At 48.3% G+C, this 14,189-nt stretch overlaps 1 non-coding gene across 1 annotated transcript; it reads left to right on the top strand.

Moving 5' to 3' along the window:
* Nucleotides 1-13,556: 13,556 nt before the first annotated feature.
* TRNAG-GCC (transfer RNA glycine (anticodon GCC)) lies at nt 13,557-13,627 on the top strand. Its single transcript has one exon. It is a non-coding gene; the product is annotated as a tRNA-Gly (tRNA).
* Nucleotides 13,628-14,189: the final 562 nt, after the last annotated feature.

Raw genomic sequence — 14,189 nt, 5'->3', positions numbered from 1 at the left:
TTTGCTAGCGTTGCCATTTTAATCGTACATATACAAGCAAAACCCTCGCAGAAAGAGTAGATAAATCATTCGCTCTAGGCAGCTTTTTTGGTTCGTCAGGAGGTTCGGGTTCACGTAGGTTGTTATCTGTGTTGATGCCGTGGTTTCGGACAACGTGTGCTGTCTTGCGCATTCGCTGAGTTCTTCGAAATACGCAATAGTTCTTTTGCTAGTCAAACTTTGAGGTTCACAACCAAAATTTGTAGCCAAAAGTTTGGTTCACCCATTGGTCAGCAGAAAACTCCGCAAGATACAAAGAATTTCCAACCCAGGAGGAGCGGTACGGTATCTTCAGCGATGCCACGAATGCCGAAGCTTTTATCGCACTCGACAGTAACAAACACGCTTGCTCCTGACAGCATCAACACGTGGTCGTCACATACACACCATTTAGTCCTGTTTGTTTCGGTGTCGTCGTCAACAGTGCGGTTCATGGAAAGCGACCCGATTACCCCCTGAAGGTTATTGACGACACCGTGCTCTGGAAAAAAATTGAAGACGATTAACAGGCGTTTCGAGCAATAGGGTAGAAAAACAAAGCAACCCCAGAGAGTGACTCCACGGATCTCTATTCGCGAGTTGCAGAGGCCAATCGGTGTCACCACATGGCCACCAGCTTTGCGGATCTGCTGTCCAGACCAAGTGTTCAGAAATTTTCTGAGGTTGACTGTTCATTGCAGAAATATCAGCGCCGGTACCCACGAGTGTGGCCACGTCTCGGTTGTCGGGGCTCACCAGAATTTCTTTTGAGACGAGTCGTTCAAAGCGCATCTTTGAGGTCGTCGGGACAGGTCGTCATCGGTCGAAAAGCTGCGTCAAATCGCCAGGTAGAGGCTATTGACCATCAGAGGACGCCGTCCTCACTTTTCCCTATGTGGGGACGTGCCTTGGAACTGGCCAGAGGACGATGGGCGCATCAGCGATCATCCTGGGAGATGGCGATCGGGTCTGGCGTCGCTGTGAGCTCAATGGCTACACTTTAGCGGCCAGGTACAGCTCGATATTCCACAGCCGTTCACCATAGCGCGGTCGAGGTGCGTCAGGTGGAAGCTCCCTTAAACCCTTTCTGCTGTAGGGGCAGATGCGGAGGATGTGATTTAGCTGCCCGCAGTGGTAGCAAAGCGGCCGATAGTTAGGCGTACGCCAAAGTGCGCTTTACTCATGGCGGTCGTGGACTCCTGCGGCCCAGTGGGTACAGCTGCGGGTAGAAATGGGTAGAGAGCTCGCGTGACTGGTCCAGGACTTATTAGAGCATTGCTGTAGGTCATCACCTAGTGCGCCGGCTGTGAACATGGTGGTGGCTACACAACGTCCGTATGTCAACACGGATCACTTTCTTTACGGGAGCTACGCTTGCCTAGGGAGTTTCGACGCGAAGTTTCTCCAGTTCTTCGCGTACAAGGCTCCTCAGGAGCTCCGTAAAATACTCTGCGGGCAGCAACTTTGGCGGGCATAGTTGAGCGGGTGCTATACTAGCCTGAAAAACGTAGTGCACGCACCGTTCCTGCAGAGAATACTCCACACTAGTTGCCTGCTTAGTAAAGATGGTCACAGTTCTTCGCGGCTCACGAACCAGTCCGGCAAAAGACTGCTCCTTTCCGCCACGCATTAAGTGGCGTACCTTTTTGGCCGCGGGCACAGTAGGGCTGGACCAATAGAAGACTCGCGTCATATCCTCGATGAGCACGGCAACGCTCTCGTTCGGCTGCTGCGACCTGGACTCCAGGACAATTTCACCCTTCTCTATTCTCTCGCCGGGACTGAACTCGCTAACAGCTCTCGGCAAAAAAACCTCCCAGTTAGTGGAGCAGGCTTCTCGACTTTCCAGAAACGTTTCGCCCAAGTCCTGCAGTGCGAAGAAGACGTTGCACAATTGCTCGCGGCCCACTCGCTCAAGCCCGTCGCATGGTCCAAAATGGACAACCAGTCTCCAACATCCTCGAACCTCTCTCCGTGGGCCGATGGCGGCTACCCAGTTGCATGAAGGACGAACGGTGCGGCATTCTCGCAGTGCCGAGTTTTCTCAATACCAATGGTGTATGCAGTGGCCATAACTGGTGCTTTAATTTTGCTGAAACCAGGTTGGAGGCCTCGCAGGCGGCGGCTCTCCTCGTGGATGCCTGTTGAGTACTCGCCTTGAAAACTGGAATCCGGGGTGTCTTCGAAGTCGGCGTACTGGGGCGTTACCCAGGGGCTCCACCAAATATGTACGCAGGGGAGATCGACTGACCCGTGCTGGGACGCGCCAGGCAGCAGGGAGCTCAAGAGAGAGAGAAGTCAAAACCGTTAGCCGCTAGCATGCCGAAAGCTTGTAAAATGCCAGATAATACAGTTGAGCCGCTTGAAGGCACGACCAAAGGGTTTCTAGTATGCCGATATTTTGAGTAAATAATTGTTCCCAGCAAGGACAATTCTTGTTATCGTTGTGAATGAGGTGACTGAGGTCTCATTGTAATATTTTACAGGATAGCACAATTAAGAGGAGAAGGAGTACTCATTCCCTGATTATCGTTCACTTAGAGCAAACAAGATCCTAAGGACCTGCTTCTAGTCATCAGGTCGTTACTCTGAATTAAATTTCATGCACGGGGTTCTTTTGCGTTAACAAGCCGGCCGGCGTTCCCAGCTGTATTCTAGTGCACGTTTTTCGCGGCGCCTCAGGTGGAGCCAATAACGCAGCCATTACCCGTATGTTCCCGAGGTGAAAGCGGTCTGTCTTTCGCTCCAAACATCTCCACAGGTTGCGGGTCTCGTCGGCAGGTGGAAGCCTGATTGGTCGTCGCCACCAACCTGGCAATGATGTGCTGCAACCTGGGGGGCTCCCGAGCGCCGATTGTGGTAGCAGCCTTTCGGCCGCGGCTCTGCTGCTGCTCCTTCCGACCCACTCCGTAAGTGATATCTCGAAGACAGGAGCGCTGTTCTTCTTGTCTGGATTCGTGCATATTCTCGAGAAAAGTTATCAACGAGGTGCACGTGGAAGCCGAGGCTCTCTACACTTGCGGTGTCTGTACAAACACGCCTGGTTTTGCGTTAACTTGATTCAAGGACCGAGCAGCATTTCCTCTTAACTTTTCACTCCCAACAGGAAAAGCGCTCAACCGCATATTAAGAATGCCGCTAAGGTACTGGGCGAATATATTCCACTTCTTCACCTAAGCGTCCGACCTTCCCTTTTGAACTTATGAACACTAGCAGCAGCCAGTAAACCGGTGTGACGCTCGACTTTTCTAGAGTTCGCCGAAAAGCAACCGCTGGGGTGGTACTTTATAATTACATTGAGCGATCCGCCGCGGTGGCCCAGTGTTTACGGCGCTCGGGTGCTGGCCCTAAAGACGCGGGTTCAATCCCGGCAACGGCGGCCGAATTTTGGTGGAGGCGAAATTCTAGAGGCCCGTGTACTGTGCGATGTCAGTGCACAGTAAAGAGCCCCAGTTGGTCGAAATTTCCGGAGCCCTTCACACGGCGTGCCTCATAACCTGAGTTGCTTTGAGACGTAAAACCCCAATAAACCAAAACAAACCAAAATTACATTGAGCATCACTCTAATCAATTTTTGTTCTCAATAAAAATAGATTCTCCGGACATTCCTTTCTATTTCGACATTTGCCTTCCAACCAGCCGCATTTATCGGTGAGAAAACTCTATATAAAATCTTTCCGCCAGTCGAACTAAACGCGTGACGTCTAACCAAAAGAACTAGTTGCCGCCTTTTTGAGATGAATGGAGATGGAGCTTCGCTTCGGGGGTACGCGCCCGAAATTGCTCTCACCACACGCAGTTGAGCTGCGAAATCGGCCAATAATGGGAACACTCGTATTTCGTTTCAGTCACTTATAAAACTCCGTTTTCGATGCGTGTGGCGTCATAGTGATTTGCACGCGGTTCCCTGTCAATATAGGCCAACTTCTATATTTCTCCTCAAAATCTCATCAAAGCGTCCCTAACAGGGTGTGGATATTTCAAATAAACAAGCCCAGTGCGTAGTCGGGGCGTTATGATTGTCGCAGCCAAAAAATTGAAGGGGACACTTAAGCTTTGTCCTAAGGGAATGAGGGGATAGCTTAATTGGCTAATTTTCATATATGCCAAAGATCCTTCTTTAATTGGCAGTCATAGATCCCTGGCAGTCCTCATGCCCCTTTTGGCGCAGTGGTGCAGTGGTGGTCCTGCTGCGGCAGGTGCTCTCAGCGGTGTGCCTTGTGGCTCCTCCGAGCGAGCAATCATTAAATTGCTGCCAACTGTCATGATCCACAGTTTTCTCACTATACGTTGGGCAGGTTGACATGACGCGGCAAGATCACAAGACCTAGGTGCTCGCCTACCTCCGAGGTTACGCAGTAGGGACCACCTTCCAGACCCGTGCCCGTTATTTTATGCTGACAACGCCGAAGCTAACGACACCGACAGCGGATTTTTTTGTGAACGGGGCACTTAAGGCTTTCGCGTCAGTATCGGATTCATCTGCGCACTGAAATTCGCAGAAAATTTGAATAAAAATGCGTTCGCGCTCTTTCAACAAAGCCACCTTCCAAATCCTCTATGCTGGCAGCCATGGTTTTGTTCTCACGACACAACTAACTGTATTCCATTGGTAAATCCCTGATTCACGGACGAATGACGGACGGCGTCTTGTTGTCGGCTAGTTACTGTTGTCTGCTAGCTTTCTTTTTGTTGCTCCGTTCCCCTGTCTTGGTACTCAAAGAACAACACATTTTAGTTCCTTGCATTGGTTCGTTTATCGCCTAGCCTGGTACGCGCATTGCTACGCGCTTCGTTCACGGTTCAGAACGTCCACTTTTTTCTACTCAACCGTGCATGCGGACAGAACTGCTTTTGCAGGGAGTTCCAATTGCTCTTCCTTACTGGCCATTTTTCTTTCATTCTTCTCATGCTAAGTTTAATACAAGGCTCCAGTGGGCGAATCCCGCAGTCTGTACACAGGATTATGATCACCGCCGTCTTACGGGACTCCATTGTCGCAAATTGTGGGAAGGTTGATGCTTCACTTCTGAATTTATTGCCAAATACCACTTGAGGTGAAAAGGGTTTACAATGGTGAAACAAGGTGATGTTTTATTAGGGTTCAATGCACAGGTAAAAGAACCACGCAGGCGAACAGATAACGCACCGTAGTTGTCCCTTCATTCGCACATAATAAAGCTTGGACACTTGGAAACTAGATAATTGATGGACGCGCAATCCGATCCACGGGCCTCCTCGATGCGGCCTTACTGAATTCCTCTCCCTTCTGCATGTGGCGAAGGCTACGACGATCGGGGGAGGAGGACAGGGCTAATTCTCCAGGAGACCATGCAACACTTTTGCAAAATCGCCGAGTCATCTATGACTCAAAAATTATTCTCACGCATGGCAGCAGCTCCAACTCAACACCAGGAGAAGCACAGACTCACAAGCACACATATCAGACACCTAAATTACTCAAGAGTAAATAATATAGCGAACATTCATCCGGGAAGTAAGCACGCTTAGAGAAGCTCTGCTGTGATCGATAGGGAGTGCTGTGCAGCTGACGCGGAAATATGCGGAGCGTATACAATCAAAACCAGTGCAGCGCGGTCAGTTGGCCAGCTCCATCCTGCTCAACCCGAAGAGCCCCGGTGGTGTCGAGCGCGTTTATCGACGTCGTTCGCCCCTCTTGGCGTACACTGGTGGGTTTCTCAACTAGAAAAGCAAACGGCGCGAGCAAGCTTCACAATTTTTCGGTTCCACATTAGCGGCTTGGCAACTTTAATTGCTTATGGCCCTGGCCTGGACTGATACACACGGCCGCTTGCGCTATCATCACCATCACGACTCTGGATCGCCCCGTCGGTTGCCCTTCACAGTTTTTCTTTAAGCCCCAGGGAGCAAACGCTCCAGCATATATGTCGTTCTTGAAGACAGGCCCCGTTGTCTTGTATGATTGAGCTTGTCTGGTGAATTAAACGCGTGATCTATAAAGATTTTCTGGTTTTAATTTTTTTTTATGTGAGCCTTCACATCTCCATGCTGTTTGGTCATTAATTCTGGATAACGTTTGTTTATTCTGCGTGAGGCTACGTGTTTGAATAACTCTATTTCATTTCGAACATGCATACGATGAAGCGAAAAAACGTTCCATTCCAGGATGAAAATAGCCGCAGCGTCAGTAGACGTCTGCGTCGTTAAAAGTATATTTATCAGGCTTTCGCTTTTTCGATTAATAGGGAAGATTTGTGTCCCTATAGTCGTCTTAGTTCATCCTTGTTTTTATGTGTTCTTCGCTTATAAGGTACGCCCTCAATGCAGTCGGCCGCATTATGCCTTGGACGCGCAGAAATTAATTTTTTTTTTCGCCAGAGTCGCGTTCCATAAAGTTTTGACGGGTAGAGCTTGTTATGTAGTGCACTAATATTCTTGTGCTGAATCTCATCATCTTCTTGAAAGCTTGACTCATTTTTCCGGCTCCAAGCAAGGCCTTCTTCACTCAACAAATATCAAATGACGACGATGAGTTCTGGTAAAAGCAACACTAAAATGTAAAAAAGTTGACACGCTCATTCCTGCCGAGCATCTGCGTAATCTGGTACAGCTGGGATTTTCGAGGGTTCCTAGCTGAGAAGAAAACTATGCTTCCGTGCGTCGCCCTATCTTATACTGCAGCCTCGATTACCACTTATCTGCAATTTCCTGCCTTGAAAATGATTTTTGAGTCCATTATTTCAGCCAAGCTTGTTTGCTCACCATCTTCCATTTCTTTCTCACTTGCGCAGCCTGCCCAGCTTTAAAGGAGCTGCTCGGCTTTCAAGGCACATGCGAGCAGCCCGGAAGAGCCACGGAGAGAGCTGGGTGCAGCTTCTGTGTTTGTAATTTGTGTAGGCTTTCTACGACAGTGGATTGGATGTAGTTGTGAATATTTATGTAATTTAATAAACATATATATATATTTGCCGTTCCATTCATTCTTTTAAGAGCTTAGCAGGACTCTGGGGACACTCCTTCTTTGTTCACTGATATTATAAAATCTGTATGATTTAAACGTACAATTTTATGGAGAGGGCTTTAATCAACAAACTACAACATAAATATTGTGACCGCTACGCACGGTACGCGTCGAAAATACACGTATATTTCTCTTTGGATCACTGGCTCCTGAAATGTCACATACTTACCTTCTGGAATCCAGCCAGGCATTGCAGCCTTCAAGAGAGAGCCAGTAGGCCTAACTCTGTAAGCTATTCCACTGTTCGGCACGGTGGCGGAGGGAAATGGAAGCCGCTTTGTTTCGCTTGGCAGTTCTATATTTCTATAGGACTGCAGATGTCCCTGATAAGTTACCAGGACACCGTTCCGGTCAGCCATAAGAAGAACCCGGGAGATTTCGGTTATGATGTATGGCGCTCTGGAAAGATTTCCTCCATGTTGGCCCTCAGTGAATTAATAGTTGTAGCTGAAGGAAAAGCACAAACAATGTCTTCGCCACACTTTATTAAGGCGGAAGCCTTTAATGCCTCATCGTTGTAAGCAGCAGTTGTCGACAGAAATGTCACGCTTTTCAATTGGTCGAAACGGTCGTGACGTCACAGCGCGCGAATTTTAAACGGGGCCAATTCTACTTTGGCTACTAACCATGCAACCAATTAAAGGGACCGTATAGTGATGCTCCAAGCAGGTGGGACTGAGTTAAGTTAATTGCTGCTTAACCAATTAGCCTAATAAACCTTTCTACTCAGACCAGATAAATAAATAAAACCGAGAAGGAAATTGGCCGAGCTCGAGAATCGAACCCCGGTCTCCGGAGTGCGAGACGAGCACGCTACCACTCCGCCATGCCAGCCCGATGGTTAGGAATGAACAAAGGCGCGTCTAGTGAATACGGTGTCTTCGTTCACTCCCATCTTCTCCCTTCCCTTTACGGCGAACTTTAGGTGTCCACCGAGATATGAGAGACAGATACATTTCCTTTCCTCGAAAACCAATTTACCGACGGGCAAGGCGTAGAACCGAACGGGCGATGGCGTTCTATGGACTCCCTGGCAGCGTTGCAAGACACTGTCGCGTTCTTCTCTCAGAGGCGGGTTGGTTGGTTGGTTGCGACTGAGAGAAGGGCGAAAAGGAAAGTGCACGGGGTCGGCGTGCCGACTGGCTCAAGCCGAGCTACCACCGCTGCCAAGTGCAGAAAGAAGAGGGTTGAAAGATAAGAAGAAAGAGAAAAACAGAGAGAATAAAGACGCGCGTCGCAACAACCGCGTCCCCCGAAGCGGACGCTGGCTGAAAAAACAGATAAGCGGCCGTAGCCCGAAGGCTGCAACCCTCTCTTAGAGGCGAAGCTTAACATCTTAACCACACGTCAGTGACACAAGCAGCAACACCACGCTTAAGGCTTTCACCTCACCGCACTTTAGGTCAACAAAGTGCCCCCCAGAATTTTACACGTCATCTATTCACCCGGTGTCGCCTAAAATTGTCATTCAGTCAACAAGTTTCTCGTCTTTATTGCAGTATTCGACGTGGAATAAGGGAGGTATAACTGGTTGGCATTTAACTGTTCTACTGCAATGAAAAATGGGAGTGGACACGAGGCCACACTACCGTTAATGCGTACCTTACAGGTATCAGCTATGCAAAGCATTCTAAAATATTCACGCGAATAAGTTTTTTGTTGTGTGCAATATTATGGCGGATAGGCAACCAAGGCCATCATCCGCAAGACGCAGGCAGCGCATAGAGACATTTGCGAAGGTCGCTCCCAGTAGCAGTGGACACGGATAACGCACATCGTACCACTGGGACGGTCAAGTAGGGCTACGTTGTGTGGTACAACTTCGCCGGGAGAAAAGGATGCGTCGGCCGGAATGAGAGACCACGGATCAGCGTGTATCCGGATATGCTCAGAAATCTGCGTCCTGCTGGCAGAGCTTCGTTCATGCGCATGCGTGTTCGAACAAATGGATGGCGGCTGACAGCATTGAGGGACTGTGAATCAAGGGATAATGCGAGAACAACGTTAAGTTAGGTCCTCCTAAATTATTTTTTTGTTTCGCACCTCACTCAAAATAGAGATATCAAGACTGCTTTGTCCAAACATGCAGCTAGTCCTTGTCGTATTGATGTGACTTTGCTTCTCTTTTTAAGTATTTGGGGGAAAAAATGGGATGGTCCTGTTCAGTAGTCTTTCACCCATTAAAAGCGGCTGGCGAGGGAAGCGCATAACCTCTTTTTTATGGCCAATCTTCACTTCTGCGCTGGTCTCATATGCTGAATGTGCTGCTGCGGCACGCCATATGCGTGTTTGTTCACTCTCATATAACTTCATATTGGTCACTGTGTACCACATGACGTTAGGTTTTGGATTGAAGTGTTCGATAAATGGGAGAAGGTTGGCCTAATCAGCTGATTGACATTGCGTGATGCAAATGCTGCTTAAAAAGCCGTACACGCAATAGCGAGGACCGGACATATTTAGAATGAAACACTTTCAGCTACCATTGTCTATATAGGTATAAGGCGAGCATCATCGGAGCCTGATGGAGAATGGAACGAGAACGTGACACCGAACATGAGGACGGGCTTACCCGAAACATTCTGAAACTTTCGGTTTAAATAGTATGCAGCAGAAAAATTCTTTTCCCCAAGCGTGATTCCAACTGGCGGCAAAACAAACGAATCGGCCTCGCTTCTCACTGCTTCCCGTCAGTGTGCTAAGGTCGCATTCACGCACAAATTTGTTTTCCCCTACCCGATAACACTACACGGAGCCGATATACACTGTCTCCCACCCCATGATTCTTGGGCATCATCACTGACCGTGGTCTGTGTTGGTCGAGGAAAATGAATACGCTAAAGAAAAAAAATGCCTCTCCCGTAACCGAGAGTAGAGTAAGCATGAAATGTTTACGAGCCTAATGTCATCTCGGCGGACACCCGAACCGCACCGTACAGGAAGAGAGGAACGCCACCACCCGTTCAGCGCGATGCCTTGTCATTTGAACGCAAGGTTTTTTGAGGAAAGGAAATGGCGCAGTAATTCTCTGCCATCTCGGTGGACACCCGAACCACACCGTAATGGAAGGGAGGAACGCCACCACCCGTTCGGCGCGATGCCTTGCCCTTTGAACGCAGCGCTTCTCCCCCGGGCCCCTGTGCGCCTGCGCGGCTTTGCTTCGATGCGCGAAGCCCCTAAGAGATCACGTATGACAACGAAGTGTATCGTGGCATTTATGTGCTTTTTGCACGCGTTATTAGAAATTGGAAATTATAATTCCGTGCATTATGAAACGCACAGCGACGGATATCTTGATAAACATTGAGAAGGCACTGGCAGCAGTTATTTTTTGTGACTCCTTTGGAGACCAACCGGCGCTTGCATGCCGGTCGCGTAGGAGGGCTTAGAGAGTCTCGTTAAATCTCGTTAAGTCTCGTACGGTGCCCGGATGTTCTCGTTTCAGAGCCCGGATGACTGGAATTCAGTGCCCGGATGAGTGGATTTCAGTGCCCGGATGAGTGGATTTCAGTGCCCGGATGATGGCTCTCGGTCTCGGCGTGACGTCACCACACTGCCGACAACGGGGGCTAAAAGCATTTCATGCTTAAAACTGACGTTTTTGCCATGTTCTTCGCTTCGTAGCAGGCAAGAAAGAGGGTCCAACGGAGCGCTGTTGACTAAAACCATGCCAGACTTTGTTCGTAGGCTACATCCTGTACAGCCTCCCAGTACTGTATATAATGTGGGTATTTCTTGCTTGCGGTCTTTAGAAACCGTTCAAGCGCAGGCGCTCAACGCATGCCTTGGATTGCTGCTGAGCACCGCCAACAAATGCACGATTGAGGAAGCACGTGCCTGCCCCATATCTATGTATATGACACTTGAAACACTTCGCGGATATTTACGCTTGCTTACCCGATACCGTTGTTATCCACTGACGAAGATTCCGATTGTGCAGCCGGACAGCAGTTTTTCAAGTGCACTCCGCTGTCATCAGCGTAACACCGGTCCGAATATCAGAGGTCCTTCATGTATACCGTGACGGATCAGTGTCACCAATGGCATCGACAGCAGCTGTGGTGATGCCCACTCTGCAAACAACTCTCAAATTCGATCTATATTTCAACATCAATCGCTGCTGAAATTGTGACTCTTAGGAAAGCGATTCGGCACACCTGCGGGGAGCAACGTCAAAGGTGGTGTATATTCACGGAGTCCAAACGTGGACTACAAATATTAGAAGTGTTTCTGCGTCACAGCGCATACCAGTCTGTGGCAATAGAGATCACTGAAATCCCTTCATCTGCTCAAGAAAAAGGTCACCAAATATGTCAGTACATCCCTAGATACTGTGGCCTCGATGGAAATGAGAGGGCCGATGCTGAAGCAAAGAGTGCTCTCAGCAATTGCCTCTGTACACTTGTGCCTTTCGGTACACCGGATACCACTTGCCTTCTCTCGAACTTCAGAGTCGCCGAGATGCTGGGCCTAGCCAGACACAAGGAATATCCACCTGAAAAGTCCTGATCTGGATATGAAATTTTGGGTAACGTGTAGAATTCCGCAGCCTCATGCATACTTGATGCAGAGACTTCGTTTAGACGTCGTTTTCACGAGAAAGTACTTTGAATTCATTGGTGAAGCGGACGCCCCGGATTGTTCCACTTGTGGCTTACCCGAGACTGTGTAGTGATTTTCCCAGTATATGCGCGCCAAGGACTAAAAGTTTGCTCCGGTGTTTCCACGTTTTTCATGTGACACAGGGCCTCGACTCGAGGTTATGATGCGATCAAACGTGCGTGCAGTTACTCTGGTCGTTCTATTCATCTCAATGTAACACATGACGACCCTCTTTCTCCTCCTCCTTCCCTTCCAGAGTGCAGAGTTGCATGCGAGATATCAAACCTTTTTGCCGACCTCTTTGCCTTCATTTCAGTGACTACCCAGTAAACACCATATTTTATTCTTCAAATATGGTATTTATTGCAGCGAAAAAGTGTTCTGTGTACATAAGGTATTCGTAGTGTGTTCAAGAAGCAATCTGAACTCAGTTGAGATCAAAACAGACCGTGTCAACAAAGCACTAGAATGGAGGTCAGGCTGAGAACGTCTTCTTGGGAGAATGCCGCTCCGGTATGATGCCGCTGTGAGATGAACAATCATTGGGCTGAAATTGGATTTTTTGGCACGCCAAACTGACAATGCCTGTCCATCATGTGAGTTTTCCATAAGCTGTGTAGTACAATAAGAAAACACATCTAGGGTAGGGGCTCACCAACATAGTGCAGATCGGTAACATATGGTACATTACGAGCAGTTAAATTAATTGCCCTTTTCAGTCTGCGCTCTGCAACACTCCAGAACAGTATTTGGTCTTTACAATTGATGATGGAATACTTAATGATTTCTGAAATATCCCAGAGGCAATGTTTTGTCGATGATGCACAAATGGCATTTCCCAAAGCCACATTTCAACAGGAGACGTCTCGGTGCGCACCTAATAGAAGAAATTATTTGTACATGGAGAGAGCCATTTCTCGTTTATTGACATCAGGCCAGGCCAGAGAATTGAAAGAGGTACATACATAGGAAGCAGGAAAAGCACAGAAATCAAATGTTTCTTAACAGCCTCAGCGACACGGCAAGAACAAAGGACGAAGACAAACCAGGAAGAGTTTTGTTTTTGTTCTCTTTGCAATCGTTTATACCTATCGCCCCCCCCCCCCCCCCGAAATGCCTTTGGTTCTGAGGGTAATAATGACAAATAAACAAATAAAAAAAATAAATAAACAAACGCGTAGCCTCTCACGTTTTCCGTTGTATGTCGTCTTCATCATCGCTCAGCCGTTCGTTCTGCAGCGGGAATGCTTTCAAGGACGGCTAAGAGAAAAAAAAATGGTCGTGAAGAACGGAAAGGCGCAGTTGACCGCGATTTGTGGCGCTTATCGACACCACATCCTCATCGTCGCATGTCGGCGCTGTTCAAATGTAGCCGACTGCGCTTGCGCTCATTATGAAATTCAAGAAAAAGCGGCTGATGACGGAGGCTCCAAACATTGATTTAGCTACCACTATCAATGAGCCACCCTATGATGCTCTAAGACTTTTCTGCCATCCGCTCACGACGGCGAGGTCTACTGCAGTTTTTTTAGCACTTGTTTCACCTGTGTTTCGGTTTTATTTTTCCGCTTTATTCGCACAATTCTCCCAGTTTACGCGCTAGAGCAAACAGCAAGCGTGAAAGCTACTGGTGCCTCGGGAAACTCTTATGAAATAAGCCATGCCACATTTAAAACCCCCATTCATTTACGCTATGCATGTCGAGGTGCCCTAGATGACTCGTTTCCTCCACTTGAATGTCTGAATTTCCGTCCGCTATAAAGGTGGCTGGAAAACCCGGATTCCTTGGCACTCATCCAAGGAGGGAATGGTCGTGCTGCTTGCACAGCTTCGGCTATCTAGAAGGCACCTACGTCCAAAGGATGTCGGCGGTTAACCGGGTGAGCGAGCTGTTCAGAGTGCATTCTTGTGGCCGAAAACGTACGTATGTCGGGCGTCGGTGGTTCAGTGGTAGAATACTCGCCTGCCACGCGGGTGGCCCGGGTTCGATTCCCGGCCGACGCACACTTTCTTTTTACTTCAATTCAACCCCAGTGGCAGGCAGTGGTATTGCAGTGCTTCCTTTGACAGCCTCATTTTTGACACACGCACTTGCACGTGAGAGCGAATGTGATTGACGTCATGGCTCCAGCACACTGCATTTATTATTGGCTTCGTTTTATTTTTGAATTCGCCGCTCGTAAGCAGCTCAGTTTATTGTTAGGGCGTGCGTCAGAAATCATTAACAGAAGAGAGAAAGAAAAAAATTTAACGACTACACCTATGATATTGCGGATGATCAGCGTGAGCCGGTTATATTGTGCTTTTCCAATTGTTGCATTTGCTTTGAATGCGGCCTATACGCATGAGTTACGTGTGCTTGTTTCATTTCGTGATAACAGTTAGTGCTTTATGCCATGAGAAATGCGTTGCCATGGTCAGCGAATATGCGTGCAGTGTTGCAAGATCATCCGCCCTTTCTTCGACTCGGTTATTTTTTTGTGTCAATCCGACCCTTTAATGCAGGTGGCAAAAGTTTCCGAAAGTGGTTTCTAAAGATTCAAGATCCAGAGATTCAAATGCGGGC

This window comes from Amblyomma mixtum, chromosome 3 (assembly GCF_055824585.1).
Source record: "Amblyomma mixtum isolate Tamu chromosome 3, ASM5582458v1, whole genome shotgun sequence".
In the NCBI taxonomy this organism is placed as follows: domain Eukaryota; kingdom Metazoa; phylum Arthropoda; class Arachnida; order Ixodida; family Ixodidae; genus Amblyomma; species Amblyomma mixtum.
The sequence above is the reverse complement of the archived record's forward strand: the minus strand, read 5'-3'. Positions and strand labels throughout refer to the sequence as shown.